The sequence below is a fragment of the Macaca nemestrina genome, chromosome 4, assembly GCF_043159975.1.
Source record: "Macaca nemestrina isolate mMacNem1 chromosome 4, mMacNem.hap1, whole genome shotgun sequence".
In the NCBI taxonomy this organism is placed as follows: domain Eukaryota; kingdom Metazoa; phylum Chordata; class Mammalia; order Primates; family Cercopithecidae; genus Macaca; species Macaca nemestrina.
Window position 1 is genome coordinate 52,156,394 of NC_092128.1, and position 21,079 is coordinate 52,177,472.

Consider the following 21,079-nt stretch of genomic DNA (forward strand, 5'->3'; position numbering starts at 1 on the left):
GGACTGCACTTGGTCAGACCTGAAGCTGGCACTGGGATCTCATCCAAGGCCTGCTGTGACTGCCACCTGGCTATGGCCTATGTTCACTCAAGGCCCGGGGGCTCTACAATCAGCAGGAAGTGAAGCCAGCCAGGCTTGTGTCCTGCCCTTCATGGTGGCGAGCTCCCAAGCCCTGGGAAGATCCAGAGGTGCCATCAGCAAGCCAGGGACTACAGTCAAAAATCTTAGAAGTCTACTTGGTGTTCTCCTGTACTGTGGCTGAGCTGGCACTTAACCCATGAGACAGTCCTTCCCATTCTTCCCTCCCCTTTCCATAAGCAGAGGAACCTCATCCCGTGGCCACCACTATAGACCTATGGGGCGTACTCCAGGCTACTGCTGATGTTCCCTTAGGGAGGGCTCTTCAGTTGCTTATAATGAAGGGTGCCTAGCCTGTGACTCTCCCTTTGGGCAGTGGGCTCCCCTCTGGCCTAGGGCAGGTCCAGAAATGTCATCAATGAGTCAAGTCCTAGAACTGGGGACCCCCAAAAGCCCACTTAGTCCTCTACCCCTCTGTGGCTGAGCTAGTACCTAAGGTACAAGATCAAGTCCCCTTTACTTTTCCCTCTGCTTTTCGCAAGCAAAAGGAGGTCTCTTCCTGTAGCCATCACAGCTGGTAATGTGCAGAGTCTCACCTGAAGCCAGCAAGTCTCAAAGACTCACCCCAGGCCCACAGCGTACTACCTGGATATTACTGCTGGTTATTCAGGGCCCAAGGCTCTTCAGTCAGCAGGTGATGGGTCCTGCCAGGACTGGGTCCTTCCCTCCAAGGTAGTAGGTTCCCTTCTGGCCCTGGGCATGTCTAGAAATATCATCCAGCAATGAAGGCCTGGGAAGAGGGCCTCGTGGCTCTGATGGGTACCCTATCCTACTGTGGCTGAGCTGGTATCAAAGATGCAAGACAAAGTCCTCTTTACTTTTCCCTCTCCTCTCTTCAAGCAGAAGGAAAGGGTCTCAATTGGAGCTGCAAGCTATGCAGCCTGGGGTTGTGGGAAGGGTGATGCCAGCATCCCTTAGCCACCCCAGTGTCTCAGTTCAATGGCTCTGAGCCCAGTTCAGCGGCTCTGAGCCCAGTTCAGCACTAGGATTTGCCTAGGAGTTCAAATCTTTGTGGCCTAGACTGCTTTTCAAGTTTATTTACAGCCCCAGAGCACTTTAGCCCAAGGTGGTGAGGCTTGCCAGAACTTTCCAACTGTTGGGATGGGTGATTCTCCTCTGGCTAGGGCTGGCTTAAATACTCCTTCTGTGGGCAGGCATCAGCTGAGTTAGCTTGCTTTTGCTTTTTGCTGTGACAGGGCATTACTGAGTACAATACAATGTCTCACACTGCTACACACTCTCTCTCCCCCAAGCACATGGATTATCTCTCTGCACCATGTGGCCACCGCTGGCGGATGGTGGAGGGGTGGTGGTGGTAACCCAAGACTGTCTCCTCCTCAGTGCCCACTGCAGTTCTATGGAGTTAAAACAAGTATTGTGAGTGCTCACCTGATTTTGGTTCTTATAAAGGTGCTTCTTTTGGAGAGTTGTTTAATTAATGTCCTTGCGTGGGGTGGGGGAGGAACAATTGGTTGAGGCTTCTATTCAGTCATCTTGCTCTGCTCCTCCTAAAAATTATGTTTTACAGGACTATCTAATGACATTGGAAATTGTTCACCAACTTTCACTATTTTTTTTAACAGAGTTTGAATATACAGGCATAGTTTGAACCTACAGAAAATATCCATGAAAAAATTCTGGTAGTATAGACACCAAAGTTTGTATGGTAGCTACTCCTCGGTAGTATGATTATGATAATTCTTATTTTTCTATTTCTTCGCCTTCCTAGTAAGACAAGAGATTAACAGGACTTGTTTTCACGACCCTGCTGATCAAAACAGAATGTAGGCCAAGCACAGTGGCTCTAGTCTGTAGTTCCACACTTTAGGAAGCTGAGGTAGAAGGATTGCTTGAGTCCAGGTATTTGAGACCAGTCTAGGCAACATAGTGAGACCTCACCTCTTAAAAAAATAAAAAAAATATTAGCCGAGTGTGGTGGTGCCTGCCTGTAGTCCCGGCTACTTGGGAGCCTGAGGTAGGAGGATTGTTAGAGCCCAGGAGGTCAAGGCTGCAGTGAGCCAAGATCATGTCACTGCACACCAGCCTGGGCAACAAAGTGAAAACCTGTCCCTCAAAAAAACAAAATGAAAACAAGAACTAAGATGTAGTAAAGAGACCAGTCCAAACCAGCTAGGACTAGGAATTCTAATTCATTTGCATAAGACATTCCCACCAGCACCACAACACTTTACAAATGGTGCCACGCAGTGACCCGGAGGTTACCTTATACGGTTCTGGGAACTCCTCACCCTTTTTCTAGAAAGTTCATGAATAACTCACCCCTTATTTAGCATGCAATTAAAAGTGGGTATAAATATAGCTAGCCAGCAATCCACAAGGGCTGCTCTGAGCCACTCTGCCCACTCTGCTCTGGGATAGCCCTGCTCTGTCTATGGAGCAGTCATTCAGCTGGACACTGTTGCCGTAAGAAACTTGCTTTTCTTGAATTGTTTCCTGAGCAAAGCCAAGAACTCTCCCAGGGTGAGCCCCAATTCTGGGGTTTGCCTGCATCAGCCTGGCAACCACGAAGGAATAAACAACACTGAACAAGATGAACATGACAAAGGGGCTCAGCAAAAACTGGGACTCTGGAGCTATAACACTATGGAGCTGTAACTCTGTAAGGCTGTAGAGCTGTACATGAGCGAAAGGCTCTTTTTACAGTCAATCATCATTCCTGGTGACTAATAAGCCAAGGGAACCTGAGGGAAACCTTTACCCAGATGCCAAATTAAGATCAATCAACACCATTTGGCTCCCAAGGACAGGTGAGTCTCTCCTCCGTTCCCCCTTGACATTGATCTTTTTGGGTGAACTAAGAAGAGGGAACAAGGCCTCTGGCTTGGTAGTTCATTATCCCCTATCATTTGGGTGCCCCAGATAGGAGCACTGCGACATGTCCTTGTCACCTTTCTCTCAAGTCTTTTTGTCTCTTTAGTCTCTAATAAATGGGTGTTTTACTTTAATGTTTATTTTGTTTTCTTTCACATCTGTAGTCTTTGCTTTGGCTACGTGAGCAATTGTTTCTTAAGTCGAGACACTTTCCTTGTCTGTTTTGAATCCTCTTTTGGTAATTTTCAGAAGTCCCCTGTTGTGCTAACTTTGCGATGCCAGAGTCACATTGTCCAGTGGCCCCAACTGTGTTAGGTCTCATGCCTTTGGGGTTCATGTTCATGACTGGCCAACTCCTGGATGCTCCGGGTTTTTTGGCATTTCATGTTCCAGGTTTTTCAGCATTTGGCACCCTGTTAGGGCTGTTGGTCTTTGTCATACTGATCATTTTCAGCCTCCTCTTTCTGTGTTTTTTCCGGAATTCAGACTATGAGAATCTGTCACCCTATTTTACCTATCCTTCTACACCTTGCTTATTAAAACACCTCCTGCCGGGTGCAGTGGCTCACACCTGTAATCCCAGCACTTTGGGAGGCCAAGGCAGGCGGATCCTGAGGTCAAGAGATGGAGACCATCCTGGCCAACACGGTAAAACCTCGTCTCTACTAAGAATACAAAAATTAGCTGGGAGTGGTGGCGCGCACCTTAGTTGCGGTACTCGGGAGGCTAAGGCAGGGAATTGCTTGAACCCAGGAGGCAGAGGCTGCAGTGAGCCAAGATCGCGCCACTGCACCTCAGCCTGGTGACAGAGCGAGACTCTGTCTAAAAACAAAACAAAACATAACAAAACAACACCGCTTTTGTCATATTCTGTTTGCTGGTGGATGCAGTGATCACTTCACTACCCAATTGTACCTCATAATTCACTTCCATCACACCCTAACTGTACTTAGGCTCTCAGGAATTGATGGCCCTTGTACTACTGTCTAGTAGAGATCCCTGTTAGGGGGACAACGGCAAGCATCCCACAGGATTCATTGCTAAGGTGCTTTTTAGGCAACTGAAGCAAATTCAAACTAAATGGCTTAAAAAGGAACTGATTTTCTACCGCACTACCACTTGGGTCCAGTACAAACTGGGAAACCAAGAAATCTGGCCTACAAGTGGCTTTTTTTTTTTTTGAGATGGAGTCTCACTCTGTCGCCCAGGCTGAAGTGCAATGGCGCCATCTCAGCTCACTGCAACCTCCGTCTCCCAGGTTCAAGCGATTCTCCTCCCTCAGCCTCCTGAGTAGCTGGGACTACAGGGCGCTCACTACCACGCCCAGCTAATTTTTGTATTTTTAGTAGAGACCGGGTTTCACCATTTTGGCCAGGCTGGTCTCAAACTCCTGACCTCCCACCCACCTCTCGGCCTCCCAAAATGCTGGGATTACAGGCGTAAGCCACCGCACCCAGCCTAAAAATGGTTCTTTACATTACGACACTATTTTACAATAGGACTTACTCTGTAAAAAGGAGGGAAAATGTGGAGAAGTCCCTTATGTACAGGCTTTTATGGTATTTTATCAGGATCCTGACTTAACAGACAACTGTAGGATGTGTCTAGCTCATGTTACTTCCAGGCACCAAGAAGCCACACCAGATATCCTAGATTATCTCCTTCTGGCCACTCCACCTAGAAGGGCCACATTCTCCCCCCTGGGAGCCCCCTCGGTCCCTTGGTTCTGAGAGGGGTCCTACCAGTTCTCCAGTGTAAGATTCTACCCCCAAAGTCACCAGACGCCCCTCCGGCTTTTACAGCTAGCCCCAGCCTATACCCCCCACTGCCCAAGGAAGTGAATCCAACCAGTGCCACCAGGAGTGGGGCCTCACATCAGCCCCCAAAATCAAACCTGCATCCCTTGCAGGAGGTAGCTGACGGAGATGGAGGGACAGTTCACAAACATGTAGCTTTTTCTATGTGTGATTTGGCTTTACGCAAGGAGAAATTTGGTCAGTTTTTGGAGGATCCAAAGTTTATAGAGGAGTTTATTAAGTTGGCCAAGTCTTTTGACTGAACTTGACGTGGGTTGCAAATTTATTGTCCATTGGTACGGTAGAGGATAAACAAAGGATTCTGGGTACTGTCCATGAATATGCAGATGGAGTGGCCACTCATAACCAAGGCCATGCCATTTTTCTTGTGGGGTGAGATGCGGTTCCAGATCCGGACCTTCAGTGGGATTATCAGAGGGATTCCCAAGACCTTAAATGCAGAAATCACACAGCAACTTGTTTAACAGAAGGTATGGAAAAGTGTGTGGTTTAGAGAAGTAACTCAGGAGAAGAATAAAATCCCTCTCTGTTCCAGGGCTGTTTGGCTGAGGCACTCAGGAAATACACTAATGTAAACCTAGATTCTCCAAAAGGGTGAGCGATCCTTGGTATGCATTTTATCACTCAATCTGCTCCTGACATTAGGAGGAAGCTACAACAGGCAGAAATGGGACCTCAGCCTCCCATGAGTTAACTCTTAAAACTTTGGAGTTTACAAAAATAGGGACAAGCAAAGCAGGCAGAAAAAAAACAAAAGAAATGGCCAAAAAGTACAATAGTTCACAACTGCCTTAAGCACTTTTCTGCCTCAGGGTTATCTATCTCAAGGAAGTGTTGCAAGATTAGTGTCTGGAATGCCCAGACAAGAGCCCCTGACTTGCTGGTCCTACAGCCAGAATCAGTGTGCCTACTGTCACCAAGGGGGCCACTGAAAAAGGGACTACCCCAGGCTCCAAAGGCCACCCAAACCCGTAATAGCCAAGAGAATAGAGTACTGACAGGCCCCAAGGTTTCCCACAGCTCCCAACGACACCTTACCATCTCCACAGAGGAGCCTCAGATAGCCCTTGATGTAGCAAGCAAGGATACTGAGTTCTTACTAGACAGGGGAGCAGTCTTCTCAGTACTGACCCATTTCTCAGGGATACTGTCTTTCCAATCTTGTACCATAAGTGGGATTGACGACCAGCCAAAAATTAGGAGATTCACACACTCCTTTGGTTGTACCATGCAGGACCACACATTTTTCCACAGGTTCTAGCTTATGCCTAAGTGTCCTATTCCTTTACTGGGAAAAGACTTAAACGTTCCCACTTACAGGCCACAGTTCAATTAGGAGAGCCTCATAAAAATGCAATAGGCCAGGCAGGAACACTACTTCTAGCTCTAAGTGCTTGCCTTCATACATACCTCTCTTCCACGGCATATCACTTCTCAAACAGATCTCCGCTTCAGACATGTAAGTTCCCAGTAGAGCTGCTAATGTACCCCCAGTCCAGGTTTCTTTAAAACTCAATGTTGGTTACCATGGAAAAAAACCAGTAATTTTTGAGATCAGAAACACAACGGGGCACACAACCCCTGACAGTAAAGCTTTTAAAGTATAGACTTTAAAGTATTGACTGGTCTTGTCAGCCCCCATGTAACATCCCCATTTTGCCCATAAGTAAATCAAATGGGGAACAGAGATTAATTTAGGATCTGAGGGCAGTTAATGAAGCAGTACTCCCAGTCCTTACACAAGGACTCCTACTAGCTCCTAATAGCTCTGATAGCTCCTAATCCTTACACAGTATTGACCCCTGAAAATGGAGCTCCTACTAGCTCCTAATAGCTCTGATAGCTCCTAATCCTTACACAGTATTGACCCCTGAAAATGCTAAATTTTTGCTTTTGAATGCACTAATGCAGACACTCATGTTACATTTGTTTACCTGGACTGTCCTCCCTCAAGGTTTTAGGGATAATCCCTATTTCTTTGAAAATGCATTGGCAAAAGAAATAAGGTAACTACAGCTAATGAATGGATCCCTCCTACAACATGTGAATGACCTTATTAATATATTCAGCCTTACTAGGGAAGACTCTGATAAAAATACAAGTCCTTAATTTCATAGGGAAATGAGGGTATTGAGTATACTCCCTCAACAAGTCCCAAATTTCTGTCCAAAAAGTTAAATACATGGCATACGTTCTCACTCTTGGGACAAGGACTCAGCCCAGGAATGAAAAGGACTATTCTGGCACTCCAGCCCCATGAGACTAAGAAACAACAAAGAATTTTTTTTGGGGGGGTGGGGTGCACATGTTGGCTCATGCCTGTAATCCCAGCACTTTGGGGGGCCGAGGCAGGCAAATTGCCTGAGCTCAGGAGTTCGAGACCAGCCTGGGCAACATGGTGAAACCCCATTTCTACTAAAATACAAAAAAATTAGCCAGGCATGGCGGCACGTGCCTGTAGTGCCAGCTACTTGGGAGGCTGAGGCAGGAGAATTGCTTGAGCCCAGGAGGCGGAGATTGCAGTGAGCCAAGATCGCACCACTGCACTCCAGCCTGGACAACAGAGCAACACTCCATCTCAAAAAAAAAAAAAAAAAAGTTGGGAGAATGGCTGGATTCTGCCAGATGTGGATTCTCAAGTTTGGGCTCATAGCAAAACCACTCTACGAAGCCCTAAAAGGGAATAATCAGGAGCCTTTAAATTGAGACAGAACCTGCCAACAGCCATTCCTAATGGATTGATCCAGCACTCTTTATGTGGCTGACAAACAAGGAACACTTTTGGGTATTCTAACTGAAAGATTCAGGAATAATCCTAGACCACTGGTTTATTTCTTTAAACAGCTAGACCAGGTGGCAGCTGAGTGGCCAGGATGCTTGCAACCTATGGCCACCACAGCTCTACTGATAGAAAAAGCCAATAAGTCTACCTTGGGACAATTACATGGCAAAAACAATTAGACGTCATGGATGCTTGTAGAGTTTATCAAGTGCCTCCATTACTGTCTCATTTTCTGTAAAATTTCTGGTTAGTTTGCTGGTCTGTTTGCTGTAGCCAGGACGCAGCCTCAGGCTATATAAGCTTCTAGACTTCCTGAATGTCTGTCATCCAGGTCACTGTAACCAACAGTGCTGCTGGGCAGGGGTTGTATTTGTGTGTATGTGTGTGCTTTTCTTGTGTTCTCTTAATCAAGTCAGCTTCCTCTTGCAGCAAAACTGGCAGAACCCAAGGGTTTGCCCGCATCAAAGGTGTAGAGAGGAAACTATATTATTACAAGAGTGAGGTAGACGTTGGCTCAATATTCCTTTTTAAGTGAATGTTTTAATTTTTATTAGAAATAAAGTTCTCAGTTTTACTATAAATTGTTAGAGATTTTTTCATAACTATTTTCCAAGAAATTTTATTGCCTTGATTCTGATTACAGAAGTTGTATATTTTCAGAAAGTATTAAATTTTAAAATTTTGAAAAGCAATTAGATACATTTAAAAGAAAGACTGATTACTAGCAAGAAAACATTTTTGTTTTAATCCCTTATGTTTGAGATGTGAACGTTTCACAGAATTTTATAATTATCTCTTTTTTTGAGATATGAGTATTTAAGGGAGTTCTGTAGTAATATATTTTGAAAAATATTTATTTGCAGCCAACCGTGGTGGCTCACGCCTGTAATCCCAGCACTTGTGGGAGGCCGAGGTGGGCAGATCCACCTGAGGTCAGAAATTCAAGACCTGCCTGGGCAACATGGTGAAACCCTGTCTCCACTAAAAATACAAAAATTAGCTAAGCATGGTGGCAGGCGCCTGTAATCCCAGCTAGTCAGGAGGCTGAGGCCAGAGAATCACCTGAACCCCGGAGGCAGAGGATGCACTGAGCTGAGATGGCGCCACTGCACTCCAGTCTGGATGACAGAGCAAGGCTCCGTCTCAAACAAACAAAAAAACTTTTCTTCCTGATTATAAATACATTCTTGATGAAAATAAGGAAAACCTAGTAATGCTGGTGAACCCTAAAATTGGGGCTCACTCTGGGAGGGCTCTTGGCTTTGCTCAAGAAACAATTCAAGAGCGAGCTGACGGCAAAAGAAACCAAATTCGTTAGCACAACAATGTACAGCCAAATGGCTGCTCCATAGACAGAGCAGGGCTATCCCATAGGCAGAGTGGCCCAGAGCAGCCTGCAAGGATAGCTGTATTTATACCCACTCTTAATTATATGCTAAATAAAGGGTGGGTTATTCACAAACTTTCCAGAAAAGGGGTGGGGAGTTCCCAGAACCATATAAGGTAACTTCCAGGTCATTGCCATGGCATCATTTGTAAACTGTCTTGGTGCTGGTTACAGTGTCTTATGCAAATATATTATAATTCCTAGTTCTAGCCGGGTTTTTTTTTTGTTATTTGTTTTTTGTTTTTTTACTATATGGTGTTCTGATCAGGAAAGTGGTGAAAATAAGTCTTGTTGATCTCCTGCTTCACCCTGGTTACTTGAAAACTATCTTTGGTGGTACAATATAGCAGAATGAGGAGTATGGTCGGTCCTCAGTTCAAAAGGGAATGAGGAAACTAAACAAAACTTAAAAAAAAAAAAAAAACCAGGGCTCTGGAAATCAACCAAAGGCATACAATAAATTCAACATTTATTCATAATAATAACCACTGATTTTGAGTTAGGACAGTGGTAACCCATAGCATTCCTGTCTAGGGCTGCAAATCCTTCACCCGCCAGGTTGGTCAGCATGGTGGTTCTACCAGCTTTGCAGGAAGAGGCTAACTTGATTGAGAGAACACAAGAAAAGCAGAAACGAAACAAAACCAAAAAACCGACAGACAAGCAGTAAGGCTAGGAGCTCTGATAGCCTGACGCTCGGTCCTGGCTGCAGTGAACAGACCAGCAGACTAACGAGAAATTTAACAGAAAATGAGGCAGAGATGGAGGCACTTGATAAACTCTCCAAGCATCGATGGCTGCCTGGAAGGCTGTGTGGGTAGGCAGGAGAAACTGGGCAGTGCCCTAGCTCTCTACATATCTCTAGGCTGTCCAGGTGGCTACAGCACACTTAGAGAAGATATGAGTTAGCCTGGCAGAAAGTAAAAGCTACTATACTTGAAAACTGTCTAAAATTTGAATATGCCCCCAAAGTCGCACAAGTCCCATTACCCTTACAACCTGACCAATTACTGGTCACTGCATTACGAAGACACAGGGCCTAACCCTGAGAGGCCAGGGTTAAAAATAAAAACAAACAAAAAGCAGAAACATTAGCAGCCACATACCATGGCAAAGACAGAGCATACGGATTTAGTACAGACAAGTTACCAACAACAACAACAAAAAAAGCAACAACCTGGAGAGAGAGGAAATCAGAATCCAGAACTGCTACATTATATAATCTAAAATGTCCAGTCCTCAGCAAACTTGTAAGACACCCAGAGAAACAGAAGTGTGATACATACTCTGGAAAAAAGCAGTCAACAGAAATGGTCTACAATTGGGCCCAACTGTTAGACTTAGCAAAGATTTCAATTTCAAGGCAGCTATTATAAACATGTTCAAAGCGCTAAAAGAAATCAGGTTTAATCAATCAAAGAGTAATGACAATGACTCAACAAATACAGAATCTCAATAAAGAGAGAAATTCTAAAAAAAAAAAAAGAAAGGAAATTCTGGAGTTGAAAAGCACAATAACTGAGATGAAAAACTCATTAGGTCAGCTCAAGAGATTTGAATTGGCAAAAGAAAGAGTCAGGAAGCTGATGACAGATTAAGATAAATTATTCAATTTGATAAACAGAAAAAAAAGAATGAATAAAAATGGACAGTCTTAGATACCTGTGAGACATCAAGTATACTAGCCTAAGTATAGTAGAAGTTCCATAAAAAATGGAAACAGAGAAAGAAGCAGAGAAAAATGTTAGAATAAAACGGCCAACAACTTTCCAAATGTTACAAAACATTTATGTATAGATTCTAGAAGTTCAATGAACCTCAGCATAGAATAAACACAATGAAATCCACACCTACACACATTTTAGTCAAACTGTAAAAGTCAAAAACCAGAGAAAACTGTCAAAGCAGTAAGAGAAAAATGATTTATTTCATACAGGGGAACAATAAAACAATTACTTACTTCTCGTCAGAAACAATAGAAGTCAGAAGGTAGTGAGACGGCGTATTTTTTTAAGTGCTAATTGAAAAAAACTATTGCCCAAGAATTCTCTATCTAGCCAAACTATCTTTTAACAAGGACAGTGAAATAAACTCATGCCCAGATAGATAATGCAAAGTGCTAACAGAAAAAAACTATTGCCAAAGAATTCTCTAACTAGCAAAACTATCTTTTAACAAGGACAGTGAAATGAACTCATGTCCAGATAGACAACACTGACTAGGAGTATTTGCAGCCAGCAAATGTGCCTAACAAGAAATTAAAGGAACTCTTTCAGGCTAAAAGGAAATGGTACTAGATAGTAACTCAAATCAACAGGAAGAAATAAAGAGCACCAGAAGAAGTAAATATCTGACCCACAGAATGATATAAAATATTTATAAACCACGTATCTGATAAGGGATTAATATCTAGACTATATAAAGAACTCCTACAACTCAACAACAATAAAAGTAACCCAATTTAAAAGTGGGCACAGGACTGGCCAGGGGCTGTGGCTCACGCCTGTAATCCCAGCACTTTGGGAGGCTGAGGCGGGCGGATCACGAGGTCAGGATATCAAGACCATCCTGCCTAACACTGTGAAACCCCATCTCTACTAAAAATACAAAAAAATTAGCCGGGTGTAGTAGTGGGCGCCTCCCAGCTACTCGGGAGGCTGAGGCAGAATGGCGTGAACCTGGGAGGAGGAGCTTGCAGTGAGCCGAGACTGCGCCTACTGCACTCCAGCCTGCTTGACAGAGTAAGACTCCATCTCAAAAAAAAAAAAAAAAAAAAAAAAAAAAAAAGTGGGCACAGGACTTAAGTAGACATTTCTCCAACATCACAAAGTCATTAGAAAAAGACAAGTAAAAAATCACAGTAAGATACTTCAGATCCATTAGGTTAGCTATTATCAAAAAACCAAAATAACAAGTATTGGTAAAGATGTAGAAAAACTGGAATCCTTGTGCATTGTTAGTGGGACTGTAAAATGGTGCAGCCACCATGGAAAACAGTACAGCAGTTCCTCAAAAAAATAAACAGAATCACCACATAACTTAGCAAGTTCACTTCTGGGTATATACCTAAAAGAACTGAAAGCAGAGACTCAAATAGACATTTGTACATCCATATTCACATCAGCATTATTCACAAGAGCCAAAGGTAGAAGCAACCCAAGTGCCCATCAACAGATGAATGAATAAACAAATGTGATATCTACATATAACGAAAATTATTTCATCTTAAAAAGGAAGGAAATTCTGACCCATGCTACAACATGAATGAACCTTGAAAACATTACACAAAGTGAAAGGAGCCAGTCACCAAAGGATAAATATTGTTTGAGTCGTCTTCTATGAGGTACCTAGAGTACTCAAATTCAAAGAGACAGAAAGAATGTTGGCTGCCAGGGCTGGGAACAGAAGGGAATGAGGAGTTAAGTATTTAACAGGTACAGAGTTTCAGCTTGTGAAGATTAAACAGTTCTGTGGATGGAAGGTGATAATGGGTGCATTATGAATGTGAATGTACTTAATACCACAGAACCATGCACCTGAGAATGGTAAAAACGGTAAATTTTACGTTATGTTTAAAATTATAATAAAAATACATAGACAACTTTTTTAAAATTTAAATATGTGAGTAAACAGAAAAGACTAAATATAAATTTTTGCTCTTCTCTTAATTTCCTTAAGACATCAAATTTCATAAAGCACCAACTGTATCACTGAATTGTTAGGTTTACAACATATATAACATATAGGTAATAGCAGCACAATGGGCTGATAGTCTATGTCCCTCATTTCCTCCATACACACTTTAATAAGAGTGTTTAATCTTTAAATGCAGCTATCTCCTGAAAGAAATCATCTCCTTTCAGCTGCTTCCTGGATAACGATCACGATGAAAGGAACAAGGAGGACTATAACGACCTATTTTGAAACTTCAGGATTCTATCCTGACCATTTCTAGTAATGATATATCTGCTAATTTCACTCTCTGACACACACACACACACACACACACACACACACACACACATATTTAATGGTTCCCCACCACACACAAAATAAAATCCAAACTCTTACAGTGACAGTGGCTTTCAAGGCTACCCTCCCCCACAATCTGATCCAAACCTATATTTAGGGCCTCTCTTCTTCCTATAACAAAGCCCACATATTCCAAACCTTATTAGACTATTCACTATTCCCTGAATATCATATTAACTTGCATGGTTTGCTCAGCTGGAAATTTACTCCTTCCACTACCCATTACCACCTATAAAAATCCTTCTCTTCCTTCAAATCTCTGCTCAAATGCCACATCCTCCCTGACACTTTTCCCCAAAATAAATACACCAGTTAGGATTAAATACTCTCTTCTACGTAGAAACACAAAATGCACCTTATTTATGTTTCTGTTTCAGTAGACTCTCATCTTACATGGGTGCCTAAACAACATATGAGGCAAAAATCTTCTATCGTCCAGGTTATTCTTGAAAATTCCATAGGAAGCCACTGCTGGAGACTGTCACATAGTCTCACAAGATGTCCAAAACAGTGGTGTTTCCACCATTAAAACTGATTGCCTTTTCCTTCTAAGCGCTAGAAGTTACTTCTGACACATTTAGATGCCATGTCACATGGAAAATGGGTACCCTTAAGTCCTAGAAATGTTCACACTCTGGGAGGCATGCAGGAACCAAGTGAGCCTGCAGGAACGGCAGATTCACATTCACAGGCTCTCACTGTCCACCTACTGCAGGGCACAGACTCACTGAGCGGAATGTGCATGCAGCTCCTTTGTGCTTGTGCTCTCTGTGGGATATGTTTAGTAGAATCAGGGTAGGTGACATTTGTCATGATGCACTTTCCTCTGGGAGGAGATTCATCATACCCATTTAGCTCCTTTAGGACTTGGGTACAAGCTATACCTTACTTACCTTTAGCAATCTCATAGAATGCACAAAAGAATGTCATGCAAAGAGTGAATAATTATAAATGCTTTGAATTTAACTAAAGTGACAGCACAACCAACCACATATAAAACTATCTCTTCTACAGTTATTACAGTATAATTATTCCAGAAACGATCTTTTTGCACCAAAAAAAAAGTGCTCTTACAAATTAGAAACGCTTACAGTTCTAGAAATAACATCCAATCTGATCTTAAAATGCAATAATTTTGCATAATGAGGGAACCAGGTGGTTGTCTGCTCTTAATGTTCTGAAGAAAATAACATCAAAACACAGTTCATAAGATGAAAGATGACAGTGACCTTTAGCCTCCCAGTTTATCTCTGAAAAACTTGTGGTATAAATGTAAAGTGTTATTTCTTTTTTGGGACCTTTTCCTTTAGTAGCTAGAAGAACTGATACGCAAGATAATGGTCCCACTTTCTAAAGAGAAATGACGTTTGTCTAGTATTGTTATTTCTTGTCATTCTATGTTAAGTATTATTCTTTTATAAACAGCAATGTTTCTCAACAGAAAAAGACACATCCAAATGGGTCACCTGCAGTTGCACAGCAGGTGGTGAAACAGGTGACTTAAGCTTCCCTCACACAAGCAGCTCAGGGATTGTCAGTTTTCTCAGATTTGCAAACGTGCTGAGTAAACTGCAGATGTCCCCTTAGGCTGAAAAGGAAGCTCAGTGAGCCAACAGAGATACTGCCTTCGGCAAAGAAAGACAGAGGGCTTCTTCAGGGCAGCCAGTCTAAACTAAAAATCAGCTGGCAGATATGGTTCTCATAAGCCGACATGGGTCAGTCAAAATTAGCTCCAGGTGAGGTCAGGGTTTCTGAGCCCTGTGCCATAGCAGACCCCATATGGGCAAATGAGACAACTTCCAGGTCAATCCAGGATGGCTGGGCTAATTAGAATGCTTTCCTGGGATTCTGGGGAAGCCTTGAATGAGAGGGGATGTCAGGTCCATCTCTTTCTTGCTGCAGCTGTAAAATGTGGAACTGCAGTGGCAATGCTCCTCACCATATGGAGAAAGTAGCTGATGGCAAGAGAGAATCAGAGGCAAGAGATGGAGAGATTCCTAACAGGGCTCAAAACCAGGTTCCAGTTGCTTCTGAAGTCCAACTGCACTCCTACCATTGCTGTGACTTGGTGATTCTGTGAACCACACCCCTGCCATCTCAATAAACCCCCTTTTCACTTGATCGAATTCCAGGTGTTTGCACACCGCAGTCACTTACAACCAAAGAGAATTCAGATGTTAAGAAGAATATGTGTTCCAAAAAATCATGACAAGAAAACAAGACAAACCAGTTACCAAAAGTAACTGAGAATAAAATCAAAGCTCAGTCATTGATTAGAAAGTAGTATTTGCAAGATGACAGATTCAAATGCTAGTGACTAGTCAATAGAACTATAACCACAGAATGGATGATACATAACTCGGGAATCATGTGTGGTTCTGAAAGGAGCGTCCATGACTGTTTTATCTGCTTATCTGTGCTAGTAGAGAATGTAAATGATAGTCTGCAAAACTGAAATTACTCTTTCAACAAATTTTGCTGAGCAAATGAATAAATCTGCAAAACAAGTAAAGTTGGCCTTAGATCTTTAATTTAGTTTTTATGTTCCATGAGTTTCAGAACCACTGCCTGGTATTTCTTTATAAATAGCTTTATCATTTTTAGAAAAATGATGCATGTACCCTGAAAATAACTTTTTAACTATCGAAATTTTATTTTATCATATGAAAAACGGTCTGAAATGCTGAAATGCCTCTGGCTTTAGCAAAACTGGTACATGGAAACAACTTTTATTTACTGACCATTTATATATAAGGCAGTAGTTGGTGTTTATGAGGGAGGCAAGTACTAAACAGGGTCCCTAAACTCTACTAATGTAGAACCTTGTTAGGGAGATAAATCCATCTGTTATGGGAGGAGTATAAATTATTATCCTTGGTTATATCTAGAATGACTGATCAACAGTATGAGGAAAGAGCACAGAATTCAGAGAGACTGAAGCATAATCCCATCTCTGCCATTTTTTTCCTGCCACTTATTATATGACCTCTATACACTGCTAAATATTATGCATCTCAATTTTCCTCATGTGTAAAAATGTGACTATTTTTTTGTTTGTTTTTGAGATGGAGTCTTGCTCCATCGCCCAGGCTGGAGTGCGGTGGCACAGTCTCAGCTCACTGAAACCTCCACCTCCCAAGTTCAACCAGTTCTCCTGCCTCAGCCTCCCGAGTAGCTGGGATTACAAGCACAGGCCACCGTGCCCAGGAAATTTTTCTATTTTTAGTAGAGACGGGGTTTCATCATGTTGGTCGGGCTAGTCTCACACTCCTGACCTTAGGCGATCCATCCACCTCGGCCTCCCAAAACATGATTATTAAAACCTATATCCGGCTGGGTGCCGTGGCTCATGCCTGTAATCCCAGCATTTTGGGAGGCGAAGGCAGGCAGATCACTTGAGGACAGGAGTTCGAGACCAACCTGGCAAACATGACAAAACCCATGTCTACTAAAATTACAAAAATAAGCTGGGCATGGTAACACATGCCTGTAGTCCCAGCTCCTCAGGAGGCTGAGGCAGGAGGATCATCTGAACCCAAGAAGAGGAGACTGCAATGAGCCAAGATCGCACCACTGCACTCCAGTCTGGGCAACAGAGCAAGACTGTCTCGAACTAAAGTAACATAACATAACATAACATAACGTAACATAACATAACATAACACAAATAAATAAATAGATGCCAACTGTATGAGAATCACATGAAGAGTAAACCTCAAAAAATAGATTGATATATTTGGCTTAAGCTGCCAAAAGACGTAAGAATGATGTCAAAAAGATAAACATTCACACTGCTGACGAATGAGGTTAGAATAAGCTCCAGACCTTTGCACACACCATCTCCTTTCCCTGGAATGCTCTCCTCTCCCCTCACCCTCCACTCTGTGCTTCCCAGGCTTTGGCTGAAATGTCAGCTCCTGAGAGAGGCATTCTCTGACTGACCATGTAAATAGGTGCTAGGCGTCACTCACTAGAGAAATAAATCACCCCACAGATTCTGATTCAAAATAACTGTATAGGATACCTGAACGAGGTTTCTGCCCCTATGAAAGACCATGCTGAAGAACCCACGTCTGACGAGTGACTCACTGGAATCAAACTCTGACTGTTCTCCTGATAAACTGTGGGTCCCTTCGACCAGTTACTTAATTTCTCTGAGCCTCAGTTTCCATTTCTTTAAAATGGGAATAATAATAGTATCTAAAAGCTGATGAGAGAATTACATGACATACTGTAAATCAGTGAATGTTTGGTATACAGTAGGCAGCCACAGCTTGGTTATATGAGGGTTGGTGGCAGGTGTAATAGAAAATGGGGTTAACAGAGTGATTGAGACTGTAGGTTCTTGAGGCCTCTGAGTTGAATATCAAATTAAAATGTATTAACTTTATCATATGTGGGATGTTAGGGCAGAGAGGTACCAGGTGAGTGAGAAAAGAAGAGGAAAATTAATCCAAGAGAGATCACCTAGCAGCACTATAAGTAATCTAAGTGTGTGATAACCGTAGTGGTGGCAATATAAATAGAAAGTAAGGAAAAGAGACAGGGTTTCACCAGGTTGCCCAGGCTGCTCTCAAACTCCTGAGCTCATGCGATCTGCCTGCCTCAGCCTCCCAAAGTACTGGGATTACAGGCAGAATGCCTGAATTTGAATCCTGTCTCTGCCCATCAGTCATTGTGTAAGCTTGGGCAAGGACTTAACCTCTCCGGATCAGTTTCCTTACTGGTAACATTAGAACAATAATGGTGCCTGTCATATAGAGCTGCACTTAAGTAATAAAACGATTTAACACACATAAAGCACTTAGAAAAGCTCCTGGCTCATGGTAAGCTCTAAATAAATGAAAACTATTATGATTATGTAAAGTGGTTCTTACTGGAATTCCAGGTTCTAGTTATATTAAAGTTTGTATGCAAAATGGAACCCAAGTTCTTTTTCAAAATGAAATGTCTTTATCCTATGCAGAACCATGTTTCTAATGCCCTTAATATAGTACTTTTCAAGTTTAAAAGGAGGACATAAGAAAAAAGTCCATATTTGATGGATGAAAATGCTTTTAGGGAAAAAAAAACATTAAATGTGAATTACATAAATGTTCTCTATGTATTTATTTCACTTTCTGCTAGATTCTCAATCTAAAATCAATGTTAAGTAACAGGACTTAGATTGTCAAAATAATATACTATTTAGGAGGGGCATATGTTCTTAAAAGGCACGTAACAGAACATATAACACTTTCCTATGTGTGAAAAAGTTTCAATGAAATTTTATAAAACTATTCTGTAAATTATACTAAAGCCATGAAGTACATATAATCTTAAAAACGTGTTTTAATTTGTGCTAAACAATAGTTGTTACATGTTAGTTATATTTTAAGAACAGAGTTAATAATCAATATGCCATGACCAAGCAGAGTTCATTCCAGGAATATAAGGATAGTTCGATATTAGAAAATCTATTAATATAACTTACCTTACCAGTATGTTTAAAAAGTAAACCAAATGATCATATAGATGCTATAAAGACATTTTCGGGCCAGGTGAGGTGGCGCATGCCTGTAATCCCAGCACTCTGGGAGGCCCAGCTTGGCAGATCACTTGATCCCCAGGAGTTCAAGACCAGCCTGGGTAATGTGGCAAAGCCCCATATCTACAAAAAAATGCAAAAATGACCCAGGCGTGGTGGCGCACACCTGTAGTCCCAGCTTGTGGGAGGCTGAGGTGGGAGCATCACTTGAGCTTAGGGGTGAACCAAGATCACACCACTATACTTACTCCAGCCTCAGCAACAGAATGAGAGTTTGTCTCAAAAAAAAAAAAAGACATTTCTGAAAAATTCTACTTTTTATTTAAAAAAAACCCTACAAATGTTAGTAATGCTACTAGCAAACATATATTCTCACTATACTTTAGGAAATGGGTTAAGTATTTTATATTCATTATCTTATTAATTAACAATACCTTATGAGCTAGGCACTCTTACTACCACGTTTTATGGATAATGAACTGAAGTTCAGACTAAATAACCCTTTTAAGGTCAAACAACTAGTTAGTAGTAAAGCCCCAATCTGAACTCAAAGCCATTGAACCTCAGATCTGTACACTTACAAATCAGAGAAAAAAAAAATTAACAGGAAATTCACACAAGAAAATATAAATGGTCAACAATAATTAAAAGGAGCTATGCTTCACTCATAAATAAGGAAATGTCAACTGAAATATAACAGACCTAGCAAATTAACAGACATTTCAAAATTCTGTAATATCAAGTGTTTTACACTGTGTTAAACCTAAGATGGGAATACGAATCAGTATACTGTTTTAGAGGGCAATTTGACAATGCCTATACAAATTTCACATGCTCAATTTTTTTTTTTTCAGACGGAGTCTTGCTCTGTTGCCCAGGCTGGAGTGCAGTGGTGCAATCTCGACTCACTGCAAGCTCCGCCTCCTGGGTTCACGCCATTCTCCTGCCTCAGCCTCCCGAATAGCTGGGACTACAGGCAACCGCCACCACGTCCAGCTAATTTTTTGTATTTTTAGTCAAGATGGGGTTTCGCCGTGTTAGCCAGGATGGTCTCAATCTCCTGACCTCGTGATCCCGCCCACCTCAGCCTCCCAAAGTGCTGGGATTACAGGCGTGAGCCACCGTGTCCGGCCGACATGCTCAAATTTCATGCTGCTTTGATTAAGCAATTCCACTTCTAAAAAATATATCCTGTAGATGTACTTAGAAAATTATGTAGCTATTTGCACCTAAAACCTAAATACCCTTGTTATATACATTTCAATACATACATATAATGGGACACCATTAAGAAGTATTAAGAAGCAAGAGGTGGCTGTAAGTCATTAAAAAGCAAGAGGTACCTTTAGAAGTAAGGTCATGGAAAATGGAACACAATACACTGTTAAGTGAAAAAGACAATGTTCAAAACATTGGACATAAGTTTAATTTCAACTAAATGTGTATGTGCATAAAAACACCCAAGAAAATACACAACAAACTAACAGATATGGCTATTTTTTAGGACTGGGACTGGGAACATTGCAGAGACAGAACCCTTTGTTTTCATTTTATACTCTTCTGTACTACTTGACTTTTTTACTATAAGCATTTATCAATTTTATAATAAAAGTGTTTAATGATGTAACATATATGTATATACTAATCACAACTATAAAAAAGATTGATTCATAAATATTACATTTTGGAAAAATTTTGATAATTGAACCTTACAGTGAGAAACATGACCTCATCATTAAAAAGGCCAAAAAAGTATTTTGACTTACTCCTGCTGAATATATGGAAGTTGCAGATGATTTCAAATTAAAACACAGAAAATTAGTACAATCATCACCTCCCACCCACCGCTCCATCCATGCCCACCTCCCTTGTACATTCCTCCCTCTCCTCACCTTCTTCCAAATCATCATAGAGTGTCTAACATTGTTGCTTTTAGATGGCTGAGAAGGCAGGTCTCATCCATTCTGAGTTACACAGAGACAAGCAGATCTTTTATTTTTCATAGGATCCATAATTACAAAGGAGAATGGTATTTAATAATCACAATTCTGCGAACCAAGCAAACATGACTTCCTCAGTTCTTAGCATCTCCCTTACTATACTATTAATCTTCTGTTTGATTGGCAAATATTTGAAAAGTATATAGACGGTAGTCATTGTAATAGGACTTAAATTGATTTCCCCTTTATTAAGCGTTTTCCCCCGATCCAGGGAGAAACAAAGAGCAATAATAAACTGGACTAAACTGTAAGCAAATCACTCCTAAAAATGTACTAGTTTCCTATTTGCATAAATGAATACTATGCTTTACATATTTCTAGATATATATCCACTAATTTGGTTGGCGACAAGATATTTTCAGATTTCTAGCTGAAAAGATAATATGATAACATTTAAATTTAGATCAAAACTAATCTGAATCACTCAAATTGACTGCTAAAAGCATTAAAATGTGAACTACTTTGTAATTTGGAGCACAGAACTTTGAATGATGAATTGATTAAAATATAAAGAACAACTTTAAAATGTAAAAAACTTGTTACCAAAAAAATAATTTAAATGCT

The 21,079-nt window shown here is 41.4% G+C and overlaps 1 protein-coding gene across 1 annotated transcript in view; it reads right to left on the reverse strand.

The window, feature by feature from the left end:
- LOC105475318 (protein kinase cAMP-dependent type II regulatory subunit beta) overlaps positions 1-21,079 on the reverse strand; it is a 115,106-nt gene that overhangs the window by 56,561 nt on the left and 37,466 nt on the right. The window lies entirely within an intron of this gene.